The 24,392-nt window shown below is 44.4% G+C and overlaps 2 long non-coding RNA genes across 2 annotated transcripts; one reads left to right on the forward strand and one right to left on the reverse strand.

Annotated features, from left to right (window-relative positions):
• Positions 1-1,610: 1,610 nt before the first annotated feature.
• On the reverse strand, positions 1,611-3,411 carry LOC109117411. The gene is made up of 2 exons (XR_002024717.1): positions 3,224-3,411; positions 1,611-1,768 (listed from the first exon to the last, which is right to left on the reverse strand). It is a non-coding gene; the product is annotated as an uncharacterized LOC109117411 (long non-coding RNA).
• A 1,485-nt stretch (positions 3,412-4,896) lies between these two features.
• Positions 4,897-10,364, forward strand: LOC104848139. The gene is made up of 2 exons (XR_776322.2): positions 4,897-5,453; positions 8,922-10,364. It is a non-coding gene; the product is annotated as an uncharacterized LOC104848139 (long non-coding RNA).
• Positions 10,365-24,392: the final 14,028 nt, after the last annotated feature.

The following is a 24,392-nucleotide window of genomic DNA, read 5'->3' on the forward strand; positions in this document are numbered from 1 at the left end:
ACCAGAGGCATCTGTCATTCTCTTCCTCTGAGAAGCAGACACCGTGCCCATGACTTTTTTTGTGTATGCATGAGTACTCTGTTTCAGACCTCCCTTCACCACCTGCTTGCTTTTTCCTGAATAATGTCATTTCCTTTTTTCTTGTCAGCGTGCAGCAGTCACAGTGTTCTGCAAATAGCCCAGGAGGACCTACTAAAGAGAAACTCCAAGAAATCAATGACCCCTTCCTACCTGGGGAGTACTTGCCAAGGGCCTGGGATTCTGTAGGGCTCTGTGGGGGTTTATTGCAACCAACTGTACACACTGAGGGACTGTTTTATGCGTGGGATGATTGTAGGTACTTGGGAAATACTGAATTCTCACACTACTAACCCCTTAACATTTCCTGAGCCATTGGAAATGGTGAACACAAATTTAGAAGTAACATGTTGTCCAAGTTCCCTAACTATTTGCAACAAAGCCTAGATGAACAGGCTGGAGGACAGGGAACAGGTATGTGGGCAGGAGATGAAGTCAAAAGAGGAGAGGAAAAAATAATGGACAGAATTTTATTTGTTCTTTTCATATTTAAATGATCCATCAAAAAAGAGGGTACCATTCCTCTGCATTCAGAGCGTGCTGTATTTGTGACCATGCCTTCTTGCTGTGGTATATAAAAATGATCTTGCCCAGGTGGCCAAACCTTTCCTACCTTTGTCACATCAAGCATCAAAGTCTAGGGCTGTGTTTGTTAGCACCTCCTAGGAAATGTGCACAAGAGGTTTTGATTTGGGTTTGTGTCGAGAACCGGTGACGCAGAGCACTGTCCAGCAGTGTCTCAAACCTGAAAGAGCAGCGGGGTGGAGATGGGGCAGAGAGAAAGGAAGGACGCCAAGACAAGAGTCTGATCAAGGCGGCATTTATTGCCGGCAAGCACCGGCCTTTTAAAGCAAAAAACCCACAAACTATTATGGGATGGGGTTACCATAGTAACTGAAAGGTCATACAGGAAAAGAGCAAACAGGTTCACCAAAAACAACCCACCTGTGAGTAGTAGTAACCCGGACAACCACACATCTAAAGGTCAGAGACAAGAAACTGTAACTTTCAGGAATTCCACAAAGGAAACACTTTACCTGCTAAACTGGAGAAACTAAACACATATGGAGTTAACTAGAGTTAACAATACTTACAACCAATACTCATGATCCCCACAGGTTTGAGCATTGACTTACAGGAGGAAGAATCTGGGGGAACAGGACTCTTGCAGGCACAACCTTGAACCTGGAGACACAGTTCCTGTAGCTCAGGCACCAGGAGGGAAGTGTGTTGTAGAGATTAGGAATTTCCAGGGCAATCTTGCCATGAGAAGTTTGTCTGGGTGGCATCATGGGCTTGCTTTGACACATTCACGTGTGTTTGATCGTCGCTACCATGAGGGACAACAAGAGTCAGTGTCTCCACTAGATAGATGCTCTGCCTATTGAGAGGAGACAATACAGTTTCTGAGAGCCAGGGGCTGGCATCTGGTGGCCTGGGTTCAGATCCTGCTTAGAAGCCATATGAACTGAGGAAATGGACTTTTCCCCTCTTCCTTGGTTCCCTGCCTGGTTCTTATCTTGTGCTGTGAAGTTTAATCTAAGCAGATAGAGATGAGGCCTGGGGGAAAAGGCCTGATGCTTCGTCAGTACACACGAGTTCAATTCTTTCTGGAGGGAGGAATCAGATGTGTAGGGTTGGTTTCTGTTAGCTGTGGGGCTGTGCTCCTCTCAGGGCTCCTTCCTCTTGTCTTGAACAAAAAAATCGGACAGGAAACAAAATAGAAAGGTTTACATTCATTAAAGATTTTTAAAGGCAAGAGAAGACAAGAGACCTGCGCTGAAAAGAAATGCACTGCAGTCAGCCTGGGCCAAGTAAAGCAGGAAAAGAAATGCACACGCAGTGGTGCAGAGCAGGCTGGTGAAAAGGCTCACAGTGGCCACAAACTTAATGGCCACCAACTTATCTGCCCCATTCTGACATCAGGCCCAGGCTGTCCTATCAAAAACCTGCCTGGACTTGTGCCAGAAGAAGTAAAGATAGCATTCTCTGAGTGCTACCAGGTGCAAGGCTTGGGCACATGTCCTGGATCTGCGTGACTGACAAGTCATGCCCACTTGCCCAGGTGCTTTTCATCATACTAGCCTCCTTGCCTCAGTTCCCTCCTCCATCCGGGAAACTTGGGTGGCCACAAGTCATAGAAGATGGAAGGTTACTTCCCCAGCCTGTTCATGGTTCTGATTCATCCCACCAGCCTTGTTGGTAAAGTGACTTGCCCAGACTCTCCTCCCATGAAGGGCTGATGGACCCAAAACAGGAACCACAGTTGAGTCCTTGGAGAGAGAGAGATTCCTGAACTCAGGCCCTCTCAATCATGCTCTGGACTCCTGAGACAAGGGCTTTTCTCACTCCGTTTCACAAATGTTCTCAACCTGAGGTTGCTGTAGGGAGACAGTGGATGCCCTTAAGAGGTGCCTGAGCCATGAGAAGGGCAGGGAACTGACCAGCCTTCTGGTTTTAATCCTGACCTGAAGCTATGCCATTTTCTGAAAAAAAGTCCCCTGAGGGACCAGGAGGATCCACCCTGGTCCCTCCTCATCCAGCACATTTATATAGCAGCTGACCCAGGTGAGCCTCCTTGAGGGCGGGCAACCAGCTCAGATATCAGTGGCCTGCTTGCCTCCTAAGTGGCACAGACCCAGACCTTCCCAAGCCAGCTACTGGCATGACACTGGCAGAATGAATTAGCGTAGATGTAATGGATGTAATGGACCACTAATGTCAGTTAGTGAGGGCAAAGTGACCGGCTGGGAAGGTGCTTTTGTTGGTTCAGTAGATGAACCTGGCATGTCCCCATGTCTACTGACCACTGATCTGAGGCACTGTCTGAGCAGCTAAACCATGGCTTAGCTGAGGACAGACAGTGGCTGCCCCTGCTCTGTTTGCCCCTTCCTGCTCACATCTCTCCTTGATTCTACAGGGGGCAGAGACTTATCTGCCTCAGAGGGACCCAACCATAGTCACAGACTGAGCCCCCAGCACAAACCCTTCCTTGAGGGTCACCCAGATCCTACCTCCTTCTATCATTGTCACTCCATGGACACAATGGCATTGTCCCTTGTCACTATTCTCTCAGCCACCAAATAGCAAGGATTCACATTGATATTGTCCCCTCGAACCCCAGGTTTTTCCCTGCAGAACTTACCTGGACTTAGACTGTTCTAACAGCGGTGTGGGATTTGTCTGGACTTCTATACTTGGACTTCTGAGTTTGGCCTCTGATTCCCTTTCCGTGCAAAGTCTTCCTGTACTGACAATTGTCGCGAGCCGCGACAGGATCCTGCCAGCAAGTCCTAAACCTGAAAGGACAGAACAGAGAGACAGGAGGCACTTTTCTTTTCATGGTATTTGCTTGCTTTATTACAGAACCTCTCCTTTTTATACTCTCCAGCCACAAGGCTGCAAGAGGAAAAAGAGTGCCGCCCACACATTCCAGAAGGAAACCGTAGTACAATAACAACTATTATGGGTTACATTTGCTAGGCAACAGATCAGACCACCAGTTGAACTAGCCTGTTGCTATGGGTGATGGCACGTCCACGCTGCTTGGGTGAATCACAGGTCAATATGGCTGTGCTCATGTCACGTCCTTTATACAGTGCTCTCCATAGACAATCAACATTTTCCTGATCAGGAGGAATAAAGGGAGGCAGGGACTGCTCTCCAGCGAGTGCTCAAAGGTCCTCTGGAGGACACCTGGTCCTGACAGCCTGACTTCTTTGAGCTTCCTCTAAGAGATGAGCCTCTCTCTGCTAGTATGACAGGCCCTGCCTCTTGATCAGATAAGTCTTGATAGATTTATCTGGGCCAGGAACAAGATAGGATCCTAACCCATATCCTGGGCTCCTCGTTCCCTGATAACGCTGGTGTTCAGGCTTCTGCCATAGCTTTCAGGAAGCCAACACCAGGCAGATCATGCCCTGGGGTTTGCAGGGAGGGTATCTTAAAATCAGGATTCTCCCTCCAGCCTTGGTCCTAACACACAGGAAATGAGTTTGGCTTTGGTCTGGCACCTCCCCCACTGCTCACAGGGCAGGGAGTTCACCTGGAATTTGCCTCACAAATGCCTATCTTCCCAGCCAGTCAACAGGGTGGGCTTACTTCCTTATGGTGGGGTACTGCAGGGATCAATATAGATTCAGTCTCAGCCACTTCCTTCCAGTCCCAGGAAAGGGATTGCTATTTCTCTGGACAACAGCTACTTGTCACCTCTGTCCCTCTCTCCTAGAAGCTGGGCTAAGGAGTGTCTTTAGGGAGGGCTTTCTGTAACTCCTGGGAGGTCCTGAAGGGTTTACTCACTCCAAACCATCTATCCACCATGGGGATCAGGCCACACAGGCACGATGCGTCCACACACCGTGCAACTAATGTTGTCAGGCCAGTGGAGTAGAGTCCTGTCTCCCACAACTGTGAGCAGGAAGGGGGGGGGAAGAGGGAGGGAGGGAGGAGAGAGGTGTAAAGAAGGTAACCATTTTTCCAGCTTTTGTAAATGGGAAACACTGAGACTGAGGAGCTTTCTGGTTACCTCCCCTTGGGCTCTGTGAGAATTGAGCAGAAACAGTTTATCAAAAAAGGCATGGCTCTCAAAGAAGCAGTTTACTGTCATTGTGTTAATAGCTATTCCTCAGTTAAGCAGGTGACCATCTTAGGAACCAGTGCTTTGCTTGACTCCCGGGCGGCACAGACCCAGACCTTTCCTAACCAGCTATTCACGTGAGTTAGCTCGGAGGTAATGGACAAGCCCTAGATGGACCATTAATGCCAATTAATGAGGCCAAAGTGTTCTGCTGCGAAGGTGCTTTGGTGGTTCAGTGGGTGAAGCTAGCATGTCCTCATGTCTGCTGACCACTTTATGAGCCACTGCCTGAGCCACTGAGCCAATGCCACCTGAAGACAGACAGCAGCTCGCCCGCTCTGAGTGCACACCTTCCTGCTCACAGCACTCTGTCAATCCTACAGAGACAGTGGGTGTAGTCATATCTGCCCTAGAGGGACCAGGATCTTAGCCACAGCCTGTGACTTCTACCCTAGACCCCTCCAAGGGTCTCCAAGCCCCACTTGCCTCTGTCTTCAAGTGTCCACTGTCCTGACCCAATAGCACTGTCATCCTTTCCCTGGAGGACCCAGACAGCAAGGGTTCTGTCCTTATCAACCCATGGGCACCCTGTCCTAAAATCCCAGTTTCTCTTCTTTCTGAAAATCTCTGATTGTAGATTGCCAATGATTGGAGTCACGGTTTGACAGATACCTTCGGGACTGCTTTGTCATTCCTCTTTTGGAATCTATGGCTGAGGTGGCATCAAGAGTCTTCTGATCTGAGGAAAGCAGTGTGGCGGTATCTCTCCAACTGTATGCTCCGGAAGAGTATGCAGGAGGTGGGCATTATTTCTACTGACATACTCGGTAGGATTCAGAGGAGGCTCTCTGGACTTGAGGTTTGCTTTGCGGAAAATGTTATCTTTCTGTTTTTCCAATGAATGCTTAGTTTATATATTGCACAGTGCATAAATATGAAGCCATATAAAACATGGCTCCTTAGAAATGTAAACAAGCCTGTTGTTTTAATAAGCTGTTCTAGTTATATACTTTGGGTGGAGACAATAGTAGTGTCTAACTTACAAGGTTAGAGAGTGAGGCCAGTTACTCCTGTGTGTTCTGGCACCGTGACTGCATGTCCTCAGCACAAAGAGTGAGGCAGCCCCTCCTGGGAGGAAGAGCAGATCCAGGAAGGCTGGGGCAGGGCAAGGTGTTGAGAGGCTTCTCGGTGCACCCCCTGGGAAACCCAGGGCTGCATAGCACTGTGCCCAGAAGGTCTGTCTGTGCCTAGGCTGCCTTCCCTACTTGGTATGGAATTTATAAGAAAATATTTTTTTAAAAAAACTAGCAGTAGATATGCTTGGTTTGAGGCAAAAAAAAAAAAAATCTCCACAATGAAATAAAGAACATGTTTTGTATACGGATCCTTAACCTGTACAATGCTCGACAAGATACGACTAGCTTATTTTTTTTTAGGGTTCTGTATGTTTGCAATACATAATAACAATGCTTGTTTGGGGGAAAGAGAGATGGCAGCCTAGAGGCAGCCTGCATTCATAAACTGCTAATTTAAACTAAGATTAAGCACAAGCGGGAGATGGCTTCTGGCCTTTGAATTCAGTTTTCTATGGGGACACTGGGGAAACCCAGAGCTGAGGAAGGGGAGCTGGCTGGGGAGCTAGAACCAGAAGGCTCTGCTGTGATCAGGAAGTGATGTTTCCGTCTCCAAACTAGAGAGGGCTGGGAAGCCTGAGGTCTCTGTGCTGCTGCCCCCCAGGATCCCCAAATATGGGCTGGATAGTGCCAGATCTAATGAAATGTTTCCAAGTGGGGTGTAGTGGGAGAACACCAGGCAGGCTGGAGGTGCCTGTGGCTGAGGGTGCGCTGACCCTGTGGGCTGTGAGAAGGGCCTGGGCCCAGGGAAAGGATGTTCCACTGGGGCCGGCAGGAGGCCCCAGGAGGGGATAGGAGGGGGCAGTGGTGTCCACAAGGGTTACAGTAAAGTCTGACACTGGCTAGGGAGCCAAGACCGTGATGTGTTGGCTGAGAGCCTGGCACTGGTGGCAGAGACTGCAGTCTGCACAATGGAGATATGGAAGGGTCCAAGGTGGGGGGAAGGTAGGTCCCAGAGTAGAGGATGGGAGATTGGATTCCACACATGTTGGGTTGGGGGACTCCATTCTGGAGGTTCTGGGGTTGTTGGGGCAGGCAGACCTGGCACTGCTCTTCCTAAGGCCCTGATATTCTTGCAGCTCACTTGTGGGCTTCCATTCAATGGGGGTGGGGCAGGGAATAGCTGCCCAAGCTGAAGGAGCAGCAAAGCAGGAGTTGCTTTCAGATATCATTTTTGCCTGAAGCAAGGGATGGAGCCAGGGTCAGCAAGGAGACAGAGCTGAGGCCAGGGAGTGTGAAGAGGGGCCTAGAAGATGGTCCGAGGAGGAGAGGAGGGTAGGGGAGCCTCACTTCCTCCCAGACACAGCAACGGCCACTAGAGCAGATTCTAGGAAGTCGTCCTGTCCGTTTTTCCTATTAAGTATCACATTTTCCAACAGCGTTTCCTCAACTTAGACAGACAGCACTCTTGGTTGTGTGCATCGGGCTCTGAATCAGGTGGCAGGCGGGGAGAGGGACAGTCTGTGTTTGAGGAGCATGGCACCCTAACATGGGGCCTGGGCTTTCAGCCGAGCCTGACAAGCTCTCGCTGGTGCCCTCTGGTGCCACCTACTTCCCTTGCAATGAGACCTTTGATTTTGTACAGAGCTCTTGGGTTGGAGTTCTTCGGGAAGCCACATGGCCATCTGGACCCTGGGGAAGTTAGCAGTGAGTCCCACTCTGCCAAGCCTCTTCTGGTTAGGGCAGAGGCATAGGGCTACTCACTTGGAAAAGCCAGACCTGGACTCCTTAGGAGAAGCCTCAGTAGCCTTGGACCTCTGATAATCTTTGATAAGGGACTTTTGGTTCTGTAGATAAAAAGCAGGAGAGGCAAGGTGGGTGCATGGAGGGCCTGTGGGGGACTCAGAACCTCCATGTGCCACCAGGTGCCTTGATACAGATTGTACACCCCTAGTGCCGCCGGAGCACCTTCTCTGATGGTCCTATTGCTCTGTGCTTATGGAGTCTTTCTCCACCTCAGCCATGCTTTTCCAGCTCTCTACCAGCTGTGAACAGTCTCCCTGTGCGTGTGTCTTAGACATACCTGGGCGTCACAGACTGCATAGGGGTGACTTCCTGGTCCTTGGGGTAAATAGGGAGCTGCTGGAATCTTTGTCATGAGCAAACAGCCCCAGTCTTTTCTGACTGAAGTAAGGACCCCAGGAAGGAAGGCAGGGCCTGCAGGCTCAGTCACTGGATACCAATAGCATGGCCAATACCAATTTCCCAGAGGGGTGGGCAGCTCTAGGTCCCCTGGCTAAGGAACTCAGCATCAGGCAGCTGGGTCCTTCAGGGGCAGTTCCTTACCTCTCAGGGGCAGGGGCAAGGCTGAGAGGCAAAGCTTGGCCAGGGACCTGCCCACTGAGGAGTTGGGAAGATGCCATCCTTGAAATCCAGCTGAGCTCTGAGCATTCTCCTTAAGAGGATGACTGAGGCTAAGGGCAGACCACTCTGGCCTGTTGCTGGGTCACAGCTTTAGAACCTATAAGCCAAGATGGGGTACATGTGCAAAGAATGCGCTAGCAAGGGTACGTGTGGCGTGCTGATGAGGAAGGTGTGGAGGCGTAAGGTAGAGCCAGGTTCCACCCAGCAGGACACTTCTGGGACCAGGATACCTGCCTAGCAGCTTCGGCATGTATAGCTGCCTGAGCAGCTGTGGCCTCAGTGCCTGTGCTTGTACGTCCTCCTGCCCTTACCCTGGGAACACTGCAGGGGACAGCTGCTAGGAACGGAAGTGGGGACACCATGCAGAGCCTGCTAGAAAGTGGTAGGGAAATATGAAAGCGAAAGATGGCGGTACTTCATTCTGGCTGTGGGATGAAGGGGATCTGGGAGATTCCCAGTGGATTGTGTGTCAGCAGGACTCCAGACAGGTGCATCTCCTGACGCCCCAATGTAAGAAACTCGTGTAGCCAAGACCGTTTGCTGGCCTGTGTAAATAGCTCATGTAACCAAGGTCATCGCTGGCGCAAGGCCACTACTGCGCAGACCTGTGTAACTCTGGGCTGCCATGAGGGCTGAGGGGGCAGTGTCTACGCTGCTGGGGACTACTGACAATGTACAGCGGTGGCAAAGAGCAGCTGGGAGCCACAAGGATGGCCGAGCAGCTAAATACAGATATCAGATATTTTCATGACTTTTTGTCTCTTCTTCAGGCTGTCTGAACCTCGAGTGTACCTCCCCATTCTGAAATGGTGAAAAGAGAATCTATGCGGTGCAGCAGGGTTTGTTGCAGCCCAGGCCCAGGCTGCATTAAAAGGAAACAAGTCCACAGCAGAGTTAAGAGACAATTCAGAAAAGAGTTCAAAGAAGAGATACGTGCTGCTTATAAATCATGTCCAGAAAAAATAATAATGCTGCCAAGATAACAGCTCAGCAACACAGACCGAAGAGCTTAGGGTTTGAAGAGACCTAGCTGCTTCCGTGCAGGAAGGCCTGGCTGATGGTGAGATGGAAAATGAAGCAGAGAGCTGCAATCTACAGAGACCATGACGATAAAGAGCTGGTAATGGATCTGGGATGGGGGCTTCCGGCCCAAGTATGGTGCCTGCGCCGGAGCTAGAAGCAGAATCTAAATCCAAGTGAGAGCTTGGAGGCCAAGGCCACTACAAGGGAAGCAGCCCACAGGGCAAGAGACTACACTCAGACAGACTGGCTTTTGACAGCAGCACAGATAGTCTAGAGAGACTCCAAGGACTCCCAGAAACACAGAATTGGTGCAAATCATGCAAGAGGCAAACGTGGACAGTCCCTGTCTGATGGAGGCTGCTGGCCAGGGGGATTTGGGAAGAGCTCAAGGGAGGCTGCTGGGGCAGCTGGAAATGGCCCAACACTGGGAGCCAAGAGGCAAGTCTAGCACCGCAAGTGAGTCCATGGCCAGACAGGGAGGCAGCTACAGCGCAGTTGCAAAAGATGCTAAAGGGGCACAGGAAAGGCACCAGGAATTTGTGCCATAAAGAAGCAGGATCCCCAAACAGAAAACAGGCAAATGATGTACTGTTAAAGACAATTGTACCCTGCTCAGCAGTTCCAGAGGGAAAGAATAGACTCCCCAGGGGAAACAAAGGTCTAGACCATGCCATAAGTTTGCGAGACGACATGGCCTCTGCAGATGATGCTGTGTGGGTGTTTAATTTTGACTAGGGGCACGGCTGAGGTGCCCAGTTAAGGGAAACGCTGGAGGATGGGGGGGCCTTAGAATGGGAGACTCCACATCAAAATTCTCTTACTCCTTTGGTACATATTCTTAGGTGTCGCGACGTCAGGATCCTGCCAGCAGGTCCTAAACCTGAAAGGACGAGGACAGAGAGACGGGAGGCAGTTTTCTTCTCATGGTCCTTGCTTTATTACCGAACCTCTCCTTTTATACTCTCCAGCTGCCGCCCACACATTCCGGAAGGAAACCGTTACATTAGCTAGGCAACAGATCAGACCACCAGTAGAACTAGCCCGTTGCTATGGGCGACGGCACGTCCACACTGCTCGGGTGAATCACAGGTCAATATGGCTGTGCTCACGCTGTGTTCCTTTACAATGCTGTCCATACTTAGGTGCTGGAAAAAGTTTGACCTTTACATGTTAATTAAAAAAAAAAAAAAGAGCAGTATATTTTTCTGCACCCATGCATGGCCTGCCTGCCTCCTGGAGCCAAGATAGAATGCAGAGGAAATTATTGATTACAATGCTATTTCACAACTAGAATTGTACCATAAGAGAGCGGGAAAATAGTCAGAATTGCCTTATGTTCAGACTTTCTTTACATCAAGAAATAATTTTTGTGTTCAAAATATAAGCCACAGGAAGTAAACGGCGAATTCAGCTGCGCCATACCTGTGTTCATGTGTCCTTTCCTCCCAGTGATCTAAGGCAGGTCAGACAAAATCTAGGATCGTTTCCAAATGACCCTGTAAAGTACACGCAGGTCTTTAGAGGACTTACTCAGGCCTATGAACTAGACTAGACTGGAGAGATATAATGTTACTCTTAAACATTGACTTCTAACCATCCACGAGGTACAGGACAAACTGCTGTTATATTTGGGAATGAATATTAATTTCAAAGGGTCAGAAACTGGATAGCCAGGGAACAACCAGTTCCTACTGGAACACAAGCAGTCCCTACACAAGACCTTAGAAGGTCAAATGAGAGGCAACTGGAGGAACAGCTGTTGCCTACTGGAGCCCAAGCAGTTCCCAGGCAAGAGTCTCACCGGCCTGCCAGCCAGACAAGAGACTGGACTAAAACACATTTTCAAGCATGTGTCCTTGAAGGTTGAAAAAGGACAGAAAATTAGGCCCTTCTATTATTTTAGGCTATGGACTATCAGGAAAAAGATGCCTTCTTAGATTGTTTATAAAAGACATCTGTAAAACATACATCTCTGATTCAATAAAAGGACAGGTTATTGAGCCCCAGATATTAGGAAAAAGCTACAAAAGATGGTTTTTAGTCCAGAAAGCTGACTTGATATTTTAGTAACGGTTGCTTCTTCAGTATTTTATAATTGATCCCAGCACTCAGGAGGCAGAGGCCAACCTGAGCTACATAGTTCGAGGCCTGCCTAAACTACATAATGAGACCCTGTCTCAAAAAAAAAAAAGGTATTTTATAGTCAAGACCAGAAGGAGGCCAAGGAAAAAACAGAACAAGAGAAAGCACTGCTTTAATTTTGGCCTTAAAAGGAAAAAAACCAACCAAACAAACAAACCAAACCAAAAAAACTCAGTCTGATTCTTGGCATTCCAAAAAAGAGCTTAACAACTAAACTAACCTACTGTTGCTGTGGAAAGCCAGGCCACCTTAAGAGGGCCCCTTAAGAGGGCTCCTTAAGAGGCCCCGCCCCTAGGCCATTCCCTGATTGCAAAGGTGACCACTGAAAGTCAGGCTACTCCCTGAGGCAAAAGCTCCAAGAATCAGGCCCATCTTACCAGGTCATCCAACAAGACTAACCAGCCCCAGCCTGGTTAGCCCCAGCCGGGCATGATGGCTCATGCCTGTAATCCCAGCACTCAGGAGGCTGAGGCAGGAGGATCGCTGTGAGTTCGGCTACATAGTAAGTTCCAGGGCAGTCTCAACCACATAGTGAGACCCTGTCTCAAAAAAAAAAAAAAAAAAAAAAAAAAAAAAAAAAAAAAAAAAGACTAACGGGCCCTGGAGCATACTTCTCCCTCTGGCTGGACTGTCATCTCCATGGAGGAGCCCCAGGTAATCATGACTACAGAGGAAAAATCAGCCTATTGCTGGACACTGGTGCCTGTCAGTTCTTCAACCCTGGCCTTCCATCACACATCAGTGAAAGGAATCTCCAGAGAGGAGGTAATTTGCTACTTTTCTCAACCCTTAAATTGTAAATGAGTTGGCTTTCTCTTCACCCGTTTTTTTTGTTTTGTTTTGTACCAGGGATCCAACTCGGGACCTTGCACTTTTGAGGCAGGTAGCAGCACCACTGAGCTAAATCTCCAGCCCTCACCCATTTCTTTTTAATTATGCCTGAAAATCCAGTTCCCCTCCTAGGAAAAGATGTCTTATTTACCCGTGTCAGGTATGCTGCCTCTCCGTTGTGGAAACAGAAATAAATCCTAAAATATGGACAACTAAAGGTAGAATAGAGTGATAAAAGCCGCGTTGGAGTCACCCTCTGCGGAAGTGGGGAGGTCCCACAAATGAACAAATGTGGTTAGAAGAAAAAGGCCTGAATAAGTGACAAAAGGTATATAGGTGACTGAACTCTGGAGGATAAAGGAAGAGGGCACAGAGAAAATACAGTGAGTAAAAGGTTCTTATACTTTCCAATTCTTATTACAAGAGATCTCTGTTAATTGACCTATAAAAAGTTCAGATTAGTTTTATTTATAGCTACAAAAAGTTATTATAATTCCTTTTGGACAAATACATCCAGGTGCACTCTGACTTATAAACAAATTGTCTTATGGGTGTTTGTCCATCTGTTTAGTTTGTTGCAAAATTTACATCTGTTTTATTTGAGCTCAACAATTTTTTTCTTTTTTTTAAAATCTTTTAGAATTTTAAGATTGTAAGATGGCTTATAGATAAATGTCATTAGGGTTAGAAACATGTCTCCACCCAGGTTGTCAGCTGATCAAAATGATGTTGAGCCGGGCATGGTGGCACATGACTGTAATCCCAGCACTCGGGAGGCTGAGGCAGGAGGATCACTATGAGTTTGAGACCAGCCTGTGCTACATAGTGAGTTCCAGATCAGTCTCAACTACATAGTGATACCCTGCCTCAAAAAAAAACAAAAAACAAAACAACAAAAAAATGATGTTGAGATTGGTTTTACAAATACAATACATATTGTTGTCTGTGTACAATAACTGGAGAGTTTTTCATTGGACAAAAATAACATGTTAATTGTTACAATCTGGTTCTTAGAGGTCATCTAAAATTTGTTAAGACATTAAGTGGGGGACCCCTTAGGCCTAGGAAAACTGCTGGACAGGACTCCTCTTGGAAAATAAAGGAGCAGCTGCCTGAAACATCTTTTTTTTTTCCATTAAGTTTATGGGTACATTTTAGGTATACAATACAGTTACATTCATCCTTAGAATCTTGTACCTTTACATGATGTATCTTGGTTCTTATTTTCTCCCCCTCCCCCTAACGTCCCTTCACCCCCTCCAACCTTCCCTATTCACAAAGACTTTACTTCCATGTTTTTTCTTTTCTCATATTTTTTCTTTGCCCTTCTTTCCTTTCCCCTATCCCTCCCACTTCCCCTACTCTACACCTTTTCTTCATATTTCACAATGTCAGTTATACATTTTAATCCTTATTTGCACTTTTAGTCTTTCACACCAAAGAAACTATTCAGTATTTACAGATGTGTGTCCTATTTATTTCACTTGAGTATAGCCTCAGTGTGTACCCACTTAGCTTTAAATGTCTCTAGTTTTTTGTTCATTACGACTAATAAATACCCCATTTTATAAAGAAAACCCACATCTTCTTTATCCATTCTCCAGGTGATGGGCAATTAGGCTGTTTCCAAGTTTTAGCTATTACAAACAGTGCCACTATGAATATGGGTGTGCATATATCACCATGCTATGATTCTTTTAATTCTTTTGGGAAGATACCCAGCAGAGGATTAGCTGGGTCAAATGGGACTTCTAATTCTAGTTGTTCGGTGTCTCTCCACACTGATTTCCATAGTGGTTGCACCAGCCTGCACTCCCACCAATAATGAAGAAGGGTTCCTTTCTCCCCACAACACTGCCAGCATTTGTTGTTGGTTGATTTCGATTTCATGATAGCAGGCATTCTTTCTGGGGTGAGGTGGAATCTCAGCATTGTTTTCATTTGCATCTCTTGAATGATCAGTGATATTGAATATTTTTTCTTTTTCTTTCTTTTTTTTTTTGCTGCTTTTGCTTGATTGAGAAACATCTGTTCATTTTAGATGCCCATTTTTTTAATTGTTTTTTTTCAATGCAACATTTCACTTTATTTATTCAAAGGAAAGCCTGTGTCCTTACAAAGATGCATACAACAATGTTCACAGCATTCTCTGTGTTGTAAAAGCCCAAAATGTGAAACACCCAACATATCAGCAGCTAAATTCATGAACTGGCAGAACGATACCACAGGATACTTCTCAACAATGCAATTAAGAAGGAATAAACTACTGATATATGCAACGTGGACAAAATCTCAAAACGATGCTGAAATAAGACTTTTTTTTCAGAAAGAATGCCAACTATGCTTGGTGGTAGACCATGTGTTTAGCATCTGCAGGCCGTGGGTTTAACTCCCAGACCTAAAGGAAGAAAATACATTTACTGTATGATCCCATTTAAACTCTTGAAAATGCAATCAGTGTGTAGTGACAGGAAGCACATCAATGCTTCCTGGGGGAAGGATGCAACAGAGCAAGAGAAAGACCGCAGGAGTTACCAGTGTTTACTATGTTGAACATGGTAACACTTGCATGGGTGTCTGTATGTCAAAACTTAGCAAATTGTGCACTATCAATACATGCAGTATGTGGTTTGTTGATCAGATTTCAACCAAGTTATTGAACATGCTAATAGAATACATGGGGTGAGAAGGAGGCTATCGAGCAAGATTTTTTTTTCCTTATAAAAGGAATTCTTCATGGAAGAGTACAATTCAGAAGAAATCTCCAGATCAATGCTACTCAAAAGTACTGGTCTGCAAACTGGTTTTGGTCCATAAGGAACTTGCACAGGAGGGTAAATCAACAACCACACTAGGCATGCTGTTTACTTCAGCTGATAGTTTTCATAAATTTTCTCCATAAAGAAAGCAATATATTGTATCGATGAACATTTTGGCCTAAGCTTTTCTAATCACTGACCTGTAACAAACATTTCATTGACTAGCACTAGTGTAGAGACTCGTTTTGAGTAGCACTGTTTAGATTACACTCAGATTTAATTAGGTCTTTATATTTAGGGTTCTGACTTGTTTTAGTTGTTTATATATTCTGGATAGTAGACCTTTGTCCGAGGAACAGCTGGTAAAAAAATTTTTCCCATGTTGTAGGTTGTCTTGTAGATTGTTGGTGGTTTCTTTTGCAGTGCAGAAGCATTTTAATAAGATGAGATCCCAGTTGTTGATTCTTTGTGCTAGTTCCCATGCTACTGAGGATTTGTTCATAAAGTCTTTTCCTATGCCAATGTCTTTGAGAGTTTACCTAACTTATCTTCCAGCAAGTTTAGTGTTTCTGTATTTATATTTAGATCTTTAATACACTTCGATTTTAGTTTAGTGCATGGTGAAAGATAGGGGTCTAGTTTTAATCTTTGGCAAGTTGAAATCCAGTTTTTCCAACACAGTTTATTAAAGAGGCTACCTTGGGCTGGGGATTTGGCTCAGTGGTGTTGCTGCCTGCCTCATGAGGGCAAGGTCACGAGTTTGATCCCCAGTACCAGGGAAAAAAATCACAAAGAGGCTATCTTTCCTCCAGTGAGGACGGTTGGCTCCTTTTTCAAAGAAGAGGTAGCTCAGTATGTCTGGAGTTGTTTCTGTATTTTCTAATCTATTCCACTGATCCTTGGGTCTGTTTCTTTGTCAGTACTGAGCTGTTTTTATCACAGTGGCTTTGTAGTATAAAGTTGTGTCGCGAGCATCTATTTAGGAATCGGATCCCAAGCTGGGAGCTCTGAATGGCTCCCCAGCTCCGAGGTAATAAGGACTACAAGTGATATGTCTTTTAAGGAGGTTTATTGTCACACAAGCAAAGCTATATCAGAACAGATACCACAATGACCATAAACAGAGTATTCTAGTTCATACCTCTAACATTAAGGCAAGTATAATGTTAAGATATATCAGGATTATACGACCTGAGTCCGTGGCTTCGAGTGCTGGGCTGTCGAGCAGAGGTCCGAGCTGCGACGCGTGATCGGTCTTCGTTCCAGCAGAGCCTTCGGCGTCAGTTGGTCAAGTCGCGATGAGTGGCGACGTGTGACGGTCAGGCCAGGTCGCGATGGACGACGACGACTGGTCTTGGGTTCGCCCCTTTTATATCCTTAAGGCCTCTTATCGCTTAGGTAGCACACTCACGATCGATTAACACCTGGTTTCTACATATGGTTGATGACCTAATTGCTATCTACTACATACAGGGATGACTTCACTCTTTGGTTTCACTTTTGGTCTTATCTATCACTGACACTGTCAGCTGGGTTTGACAGCTTGGCCTGTCAGCCTGCAGCGTGGGGAATTTCCACTTGTTGCTTACATGTTCACTACAAGTTGGGAATTGTGATACCCACTGTCATGTCTCTGTTGCCTAGAATTGCTTTTGCTATTCTAGGTCTCTTCTGGTTCCAAATGAAGTTTTGGATTTTTTTCTTCTCTAGTTCTGTGAAATATACTGTTGGGATTTCTATCAGGATTGCATGGAATCTGTATAGCAGTTTTGGAAGTATGGCCATTTTCACTATTATTCATTCTTCCTAACCAGAAACAGGATGACTTTCCATTTTTTTTAATATCCTTTTCAATCTATTTTTTCAGAGTGCTGTAGTTCTCAATGTAGAGGTTTTTTGCTTTCTTCATTAGATTAATTCCTAGATATTTCATTTTTTGGATGCTATTGTGAAAGGGATTGTTTCCCTAATTTCTCAGTGAGTCTGTTATTTGTGTAAAAGAAGGCTATTGATTTTTTAGTGTTGACCTTGTAGCCAGCTACTCTACTGAATCTGTCAAGTAAGTCTAGAAGTCTTTTGGTGGTGTTTTGGGGGTCTTCTATGTAGAGTATCATATTGTCAGCAAAAAAATGACAGTTTAACTTCTTCCTTTCCTGTCTTTATTCCCTTTATTTCTTTATCTTGTCTAATGCTGTGGCTGTTTCCAAAACTATATTAAACAGAAGTGGTGATAGTGGACACCCTTGTCTTCTTATTCCTGATTTTAACATGAACGTTTTCAGTTTTTGACTATTTAGTATGATGTTGACTGTTGTTTTTTCATAGATAGCCTTTGTCAAGTTGAGATAAAACCATCTATTCCAATTTTCTGCAGGGTTTTTTATCACGAATGGGTGTTGAATTTTATCAAAGGCTTTTTCTGCATCTATTGAGATGATCATATGGTTTTTGTCCTTCACTTTGTTAATATAGTGTGTTACATTTATTGATTGCTGTATGTTGAACCATCCTTGCATTCCTGGGATAAATCTAACTTGGTCAGGGTGTATGATCTTCATCATGATCCTCTGTATTTTGTTTGTCAGTGTCTTATTGAGCATTTTTGCATCTATGTTCATTAGGGAGATTGGCCTGTAGTTCTCTTTTTTGGTTGGGTCTTTCCCTGGTTTTGGAATCAAAGTATACTTGCTTCCAGGAATGAATTTGGAAGTATTGCTTCCCTTTCAATTTCATTGAAAAGTTTAAAGAGTAGTGGCAGTAGTTCTCTAAAGGTCTTGTAGAATTCAGCAATGAAGCCATCAGGACCTGGGCTTTTCTTTGTTGGTAAATTTTTAAAAACGTTTTCAATTTCAATGTAATTGGGATGTTTCAAATTTTTGTGTCTTCTTCAACTTTGGTGATTCATATGTATCTAGGAATGTGTCCATTTTTTCTGTGTTTTCCATTTTATTAGAGTACATGTTCTCAGATTAGGTAGTGATGATCCTTGGATTTCTGTTGGATCTGTTGTGACTTCACCTTTTTTGTTCCCAATTGCATGGATTTGTGCCTTTTCTTTCCTTTTTTTTTTTTTGATAATGTTCGCTAAAGGTTTATCAATTTTATTCTTTCAAACACCAACTCTTCGATTCATTGATTTTTTTGTATCATTCTCTCATCATTCTCCATTGCATTGATTTTTGATCTGATCTTCATAATTTCCTCCCTTGTATGAACTTTCAGTTTGTGTTGCTCTTCTTTTTCTAGGAGCTTAAGATTCATTACTAGGTTGTTCATTTGAGCTCACTGTTTTCCTAGTGTGGGCATTCACTGCTATGAATTTCCCTCATAGAAGTGCTTTCATTGTATCCCATAGATTCCTGTATGTTTTATTGGAATTATCATCTAATTGTAAAAACTGTCTAATTTCATCTTTAACTTCATCTTTGACCCATTGGTTGTTCAGGAGAGTGTTACTCAAACTCAATTTCCATGTGTTTTTTAATTGCACAATGGTCTGATAATATACACGGGATAACTTCAATTCTTTTGCATTTACTTAAACATGTTCTTTAAGCTAGTATGTGGTCTCTTTTGGAGAATGACCCATGTGCATCTGAAAGGAATGTGTATTCCGATTTTGTGGGGTGGAACACTCTGTAGGCATCTATTAAGTCCATTTGTTCAGAAGTTTGGTTCAGTTCTAGTATTTTGTTGTTATCACCTTTAACCATGTGAATTAAATAAAAATCAAGGACCAGCCCACAACATGTTTCTAGTGAATGGGAACTTTGAAGGAGTTGGGGAGAGAGGGATAGATAGGTACAAGGATAGGGAAAGGTTAGAAGTGAAAGCAGAAGATACAGGACAATCACGCAAACTGTAGGAAACTGTTGAAGACAGAGGAAAAGACAGAATGAAAGAACAAAGACAAGAACAGAACAACCTAATAACAATAAGGAAGCTAGAAATTGTATTTACTTTTCTTTGAAACTAATGACAATTGAGAGAAGGAAAAAGAAGTAATCCAAATTAGGGCAGGAACAGGAACAAAACAGGAGATGAAGAACAATGTGGGAGAGGGAGAGAGTGAGAGAAAGAAAAGAAAAAAATTAAGAGTAGAAAAATTAAAAATAAGAGAAAAATAATTTTGAAAATAAAAAATAAAAATGAAGGGCATTCTTCAGGGTATGGCTCTGCTGTCACAACAGACAACATGGGCAGCAGTGTGCAGATCTAAGTCAACTAGCCTCAGAAAGCCAGCAGCAGACCCCTGAGATTCAGGCTGATTTCTGGCTGCAAGCCCTGAGCTCCCTGACCTCCTGCAGGGTTGAACTCTGCAAGGTTGTAGTGCAGGTTCCAGCTGTCCTTCCCCTAAAGATAGTCTAGGTTCCAATGGCAGGTTGTGATCCCTCCAACTTACCAACTATGGTGGTCAAGTATGCCTTTATTGTAGAAATTCTCTTCACTCTGTGGTGTGTATCCAGGTACCAGTGCCTCCAGGAGGCCAGAGGCCAGGTGGGGTTGGCACTGGAGTTGTGCTGCAGGTGCCCACATGGCTGCTTGCTGCTTGGAGGCCCAGCCCAGGGTGGGGCTGGGGTAGCCTGCCTGAAAACATCTTAATCCAGCCTTTGTTCACTAAGGAGACCCCAATGGTTTTCATAGCCCTATGGGAGACATATCTCAATAAACATTGCTATATTTACTATTGTAATGTATTTATATTGGTTATCATCAGAAGGTAAAGTTTCTGTGGGTAAAATAAGGTTTTCATTTTAAAGATGTTCTTAGTACAAAACTAAATTAAGAGACAAACATTTCCCTATAACAGTAACATTCATTATTGTTAATCTGATGATGTACTAAATGTGTTCATGCTTTCCAAGTACACGGTGTACAGGTGTCCTAAGATGTAAAAGTAAGATTGGTTATGGGGATAACCTTTTTATTGGACTCAGACATCCATCCAGCTTTCTCTTGTGCTCCAACAACTTCTGATAAGAGGCATATGTTAAACTAGTAAGAGATCACCAGTCAAATGATAGTTTTTCAAAAGAAAGCTTGCCTGGGATTTAGCTCAGTGGCACCACACCTGCCTTGCAAGTGCAGGGTCCTGAGTTTGATCCCCAGTACCAGGAAAAATAAAAAGATTTTTTTTTATGTGATATTATGTTATATATGTGTCACTATACTTAGACATGCTCAGACACTGATCAGGCCAGACAATGTCACATGTTTCTTCAATGACATTCTATTAAAGGATACCAAATTAGGTAAGAGCTTCTTTGTGCATTAGATAGAGATGATTGACTAAAAAATGTATTCAAAGGTAAGACAGACATTTAAATATGTTTGAAAGATAATATAATTGTTATGCTGAAATACTATGTTTTCTCTATAAATTTTATAAGCCTTTCTATTAAGATGTCCTATAGTCAGAGTTAACTACATGTAATCATACCATATCTGAAAGTAGCCATATTTATATTGGTGGCTCTCATGATAGGACCCTTACTTTTTTACTTAATAGGAGTTTTACTAGTGCCTATAGAGATGATTTAGTGGCATTTTTGAAAAAAATTCAATTATATCCGGGATCATTCAGGGTGGAGTTTATAGGCCACTCAGTTACCTTGTAATGGTGGGCTAAGCTACGAACCACTGAACTTTTTCATGTCTCATCAATGTAGCCTTGTCGCTTATTATAATTATTTCCTTGAAGTGGGGATACCCACCAAGGAAGTCCTGATGTACTTGGCAAGGGGAGCAGGCCATAGACCCAGCAAGAGGTTTGTGTAACAACTCTGCATATCCCCGTGGCCACACTAGAAAGGAATTGCACTCTCCTTTAAGTGGTAATTAGTAAAAGGGCTAAAGAGTAACATCATCTCTCTTTAGGGTATCATTCATTTTCTCTACTTTTCCCAGTGATTTTGGCTTCCGTGTGCAATGAAGGTGATAAAGAATGCCCAGTGCCCGAGAGACATCCTGTGCGATGGCTGCTTAAAAGAAGGCCCATTATCACTCTGTAAGCTCTTAGGAAGTCCAAATCCGGGGTGATTTCTAAGACCAAATGTTCCTTTAGCCACAGTGGTAATGCATTCTCATCCTCTGCACAGACTCCCTCAAGGACCCAGCCCTGTTTGCCTATAACATTTCTACTGAACTTACCCATCTATAATTGGGCAAAAAGGGCAGCGATAACTCAGGTGTTTAGAATTTGAAGGCCAGGCCCCTCTGTCTTTTTGGTGCCTCCCACTGAATTTCTCACTGGTATCTAGGGTGTGGTGATCTCTTAGGCTTTTATTATTTTATTTTGTATCTCTTTTAAGAAAATAGAAGCACAGGTAACCAGTAAGGTGATGTTTACAGTTGAAGGTAGGGAAAGGAGTGACTCATTGAGCTCCTTTTTTCTAACTATATTACTTTTACTAACTGGTGACCAAAAGCCACATTTAATTCCAGGCTTGAAGGAGTTAAATTTGTCATGAAATAGATATTGACAAGCAATTGCAATCCCCTGGATTATGTGTCTTGAGTCTGTAGTTTTTCTCTGTACATTCAAAGGTCTAGAAAGCTGCCAGGGCCTCACTATTCTCATTACTACATGCTTCTAACTTTCTTTTGGGGAAAGTTTGCTTATTTCCCCCTTACTGTTCTAAATAAAGTTAGAATGAGATGGTTGGGAACATGGAATCTAGTGCCAAAATGCTTGTAAATGAACCTCAAGTTGTAGTTCCTATACATCCTATCGTACCAAACCCATATACACTCCTGTCTTCCATTCGATCCGATGCCACTTATTTTTCTGTTTTAGACCAAATCCGATGCTACTTATTTTTCTGTTTTAGACCTCAAAGATGCATTCTTTTCTATCCCCTTACGTAAAGACTCTCAAGATATTTTCGCATTCACCTGGACCGATCCCTTCACCAATGTGTCTACCCAGCTTACCTGGACTGTCTTGCCTCAGGGCTTTAGAGATAGCCCCCACCTGTTTGGTCAAATTCTAGCACAAGATCTTTCTCTTCTCCAACTCGAGAATACACAATGTATTCAGTATGTAGATGACCTCCTTCTCTGTGCTCCTTCATTACTCACACTCCAACAAGACACTTACACACTCCTCAACTTTATCTCTCAGAAAGGATATTGGGTGTCGCCAACAAAAGTCCAACTTTTCAAACAACAGGTCACTTATTTAGGAATATCTTTAACACCTGGGTTCAAATTAATCACACTAGAAAGAAAACAAACACTTTGGGATATCCCAGTCCCCACAACCAAAAGGGAACTTCTTTCCTTTCTGCACATGGCTGGATATCTTCCATCCTGGATTCCCAACTATTCTCTTTTGGCAGCTCCCCTTTATGAAGCAGTTAAAGGAAATCCCCATGAACCCATAGATGTCCCTATAAGTGTCCCTTTCATTCATCTCAAATCAAATTTATTAGAAACCCCTGCTTTACATCTTCCAGATTTGTCACGCCCCTTTCATCTTTATGTGTCAGAGAACAAGGGATTTGCCCTTGGAGTCCTAGGACATCAATTAGGCCCCACTTTTGCACCTGTAGCTTATTTATCCAAACAATTAGACCCAACCATTAAGGGATGGGCTCCTTGTTTGCGAAACCTAGCAGCCACCTCACTCCTAGCCCGAAAATAAAAAAAGCTCACTTTTGGATCTCCCATGATAATACTTTCTCATCATTCCCTTTCAGATTTATTAAATTACAAACATCTACAGTACCTTCCACCTTGCAGGATCCTGTCACTCCAAACGGCCCTTCTACAATACCCTTCCCTCACTTTTCAGCTCTGTCCACCCATCAACCCCTCCTCTCTATTACCAACCCCCAGTGCTGATATGCCTATTCATAACTGTCTAGAAACTCTCGAAGATCTCTTACCCCATGATTCCCACATAATAGAAGGTCCCCCTCCCTCCTCCGAGCTGGTTTGGTTTACAGATGGCAGTTCATTTCTCAAAGATCTCACCAGGAGGGCGGGATATGCCATAGTATCCCACTCTGAAGTCATAGAACAAGGGTCCTTACCCACCCAAACTACTAACCAACAAGCAGAGCTCATAGCCCTTACTCGAGCATTTATATTGGCCTCAGGAAAACGACTTACTGTATATACTGATTCCAAATATGCTTTCCATATACTTCTCTCACATGCAGCGATCTGGCGAGAAAGAGGATTCTGCACCACACAGGGCAACTCCATCCAAAATTCCAAGTTCATTATAGAACTCTTACAGGCATCCAGGTTACCATCAGCAACAGGTATTGTCCATTGCAAAGCCCACCAATCAGACACATCACAAGTATCTAAGGCAAATAACAGGGCCGATCAGGCTGCAAAAGAGGCTGCCCTAAACTCACAAAACATCCCAAACTCTAACTCTATGCTGCCTCTGACTACAACAGGTCCTTCAGATGGCCCAGATACACCCCCCAAAGTCCCTCCTATAACCAGAGATCAGCTTACCTACCTACATAAACTTTTCCATCCCGGTTATAAGACCTTACTGGCCTTTCTAGAACCAATAACTTCTCTTTCTCCTTCAGATAAATTGTTCCTCCAAAACCTGACCTCCACCTGCCTCATATGTCAAAAATCTAACTCTTCTACCAGGCCTACCCCCTTTCCCACACACCAAGCAAGAGGCACATTACCAGGCATGGATTGGCAGATAGACTTTACACATATGCCTAGGATAAAAAAATATAAATATCTGTTAGTACTAGTAGATACTTTCTCTGGATGGGTCGAGGCCTACCCTACTACAAACAAACGGGCCTCCACTGTTTCCCTTTTGATTTTTAAAGAACTCATTCCCAGGTTTGGACTCCCACCTCCTTCCAATCTGATAATGGACCTGAGTTCACCTCTCGGATAACTCAGGGCCTCACCAAATTCATGGGAACTTCCTGGCATTTCCATATCCCATTCCACCCCCAATCTTCAGGAAAGATAGAACGTACCAATAGGTCTATCAAATCCATCCTCACTAAACTGACCTTAGAACTCCACCTAGATTGGGTTACACTCTTGCCCCTTGCTTTATTAAGGTTGAGATCCCTACCCAAAGCCCCTCTCCAGGTCTCTCCCTTTGAAATAATGTTTGGACACCCTATGCTGCCTCCAGGACTAAACCCCCAAGCCTCCCCTCTTCCTCCCACCCTATTAATTCCCTTACTTAATTACATGTGGGTCCAGTTATGGCAACATGTTGATTCATTATTACCCTGCCCCATATCAGACCTCCCGCCTTCCTACCAACCCGGAGACCAGGTCCTCCTGGCTCCACCTAATGAACAAAGAGATCCCCTTAAACCTAAATATCAGGGACCATTTACAGTAGTTCTATCCACTCCAACCACAGTAAAACTAAAATCTCTCCACAGCTGGTTCCACTGTTCCCAACTTAAACCCTTTTTACCCACTTCTTCCCTTCCCGACCTTTCAACAGATTCTCCTTCAACCTACTCTGCAACC

This window comes from Fukomys damarensis, unplaced genomic scaffold (assembly GCF_012274545.1).
Source record: "Fukomys damarensis isolate Sample0158 unplaced genomic scaffold, DMR_v1.0_HiC HiC_scaffold_12, whole genome shotgun sequence".
NCBI classification, from domain to species: Eukaryota; Metazoa; Chordata; class Mammalia; order Rodentia; family Bathyergidae; genus Fukomys; species Fukomys damarensis.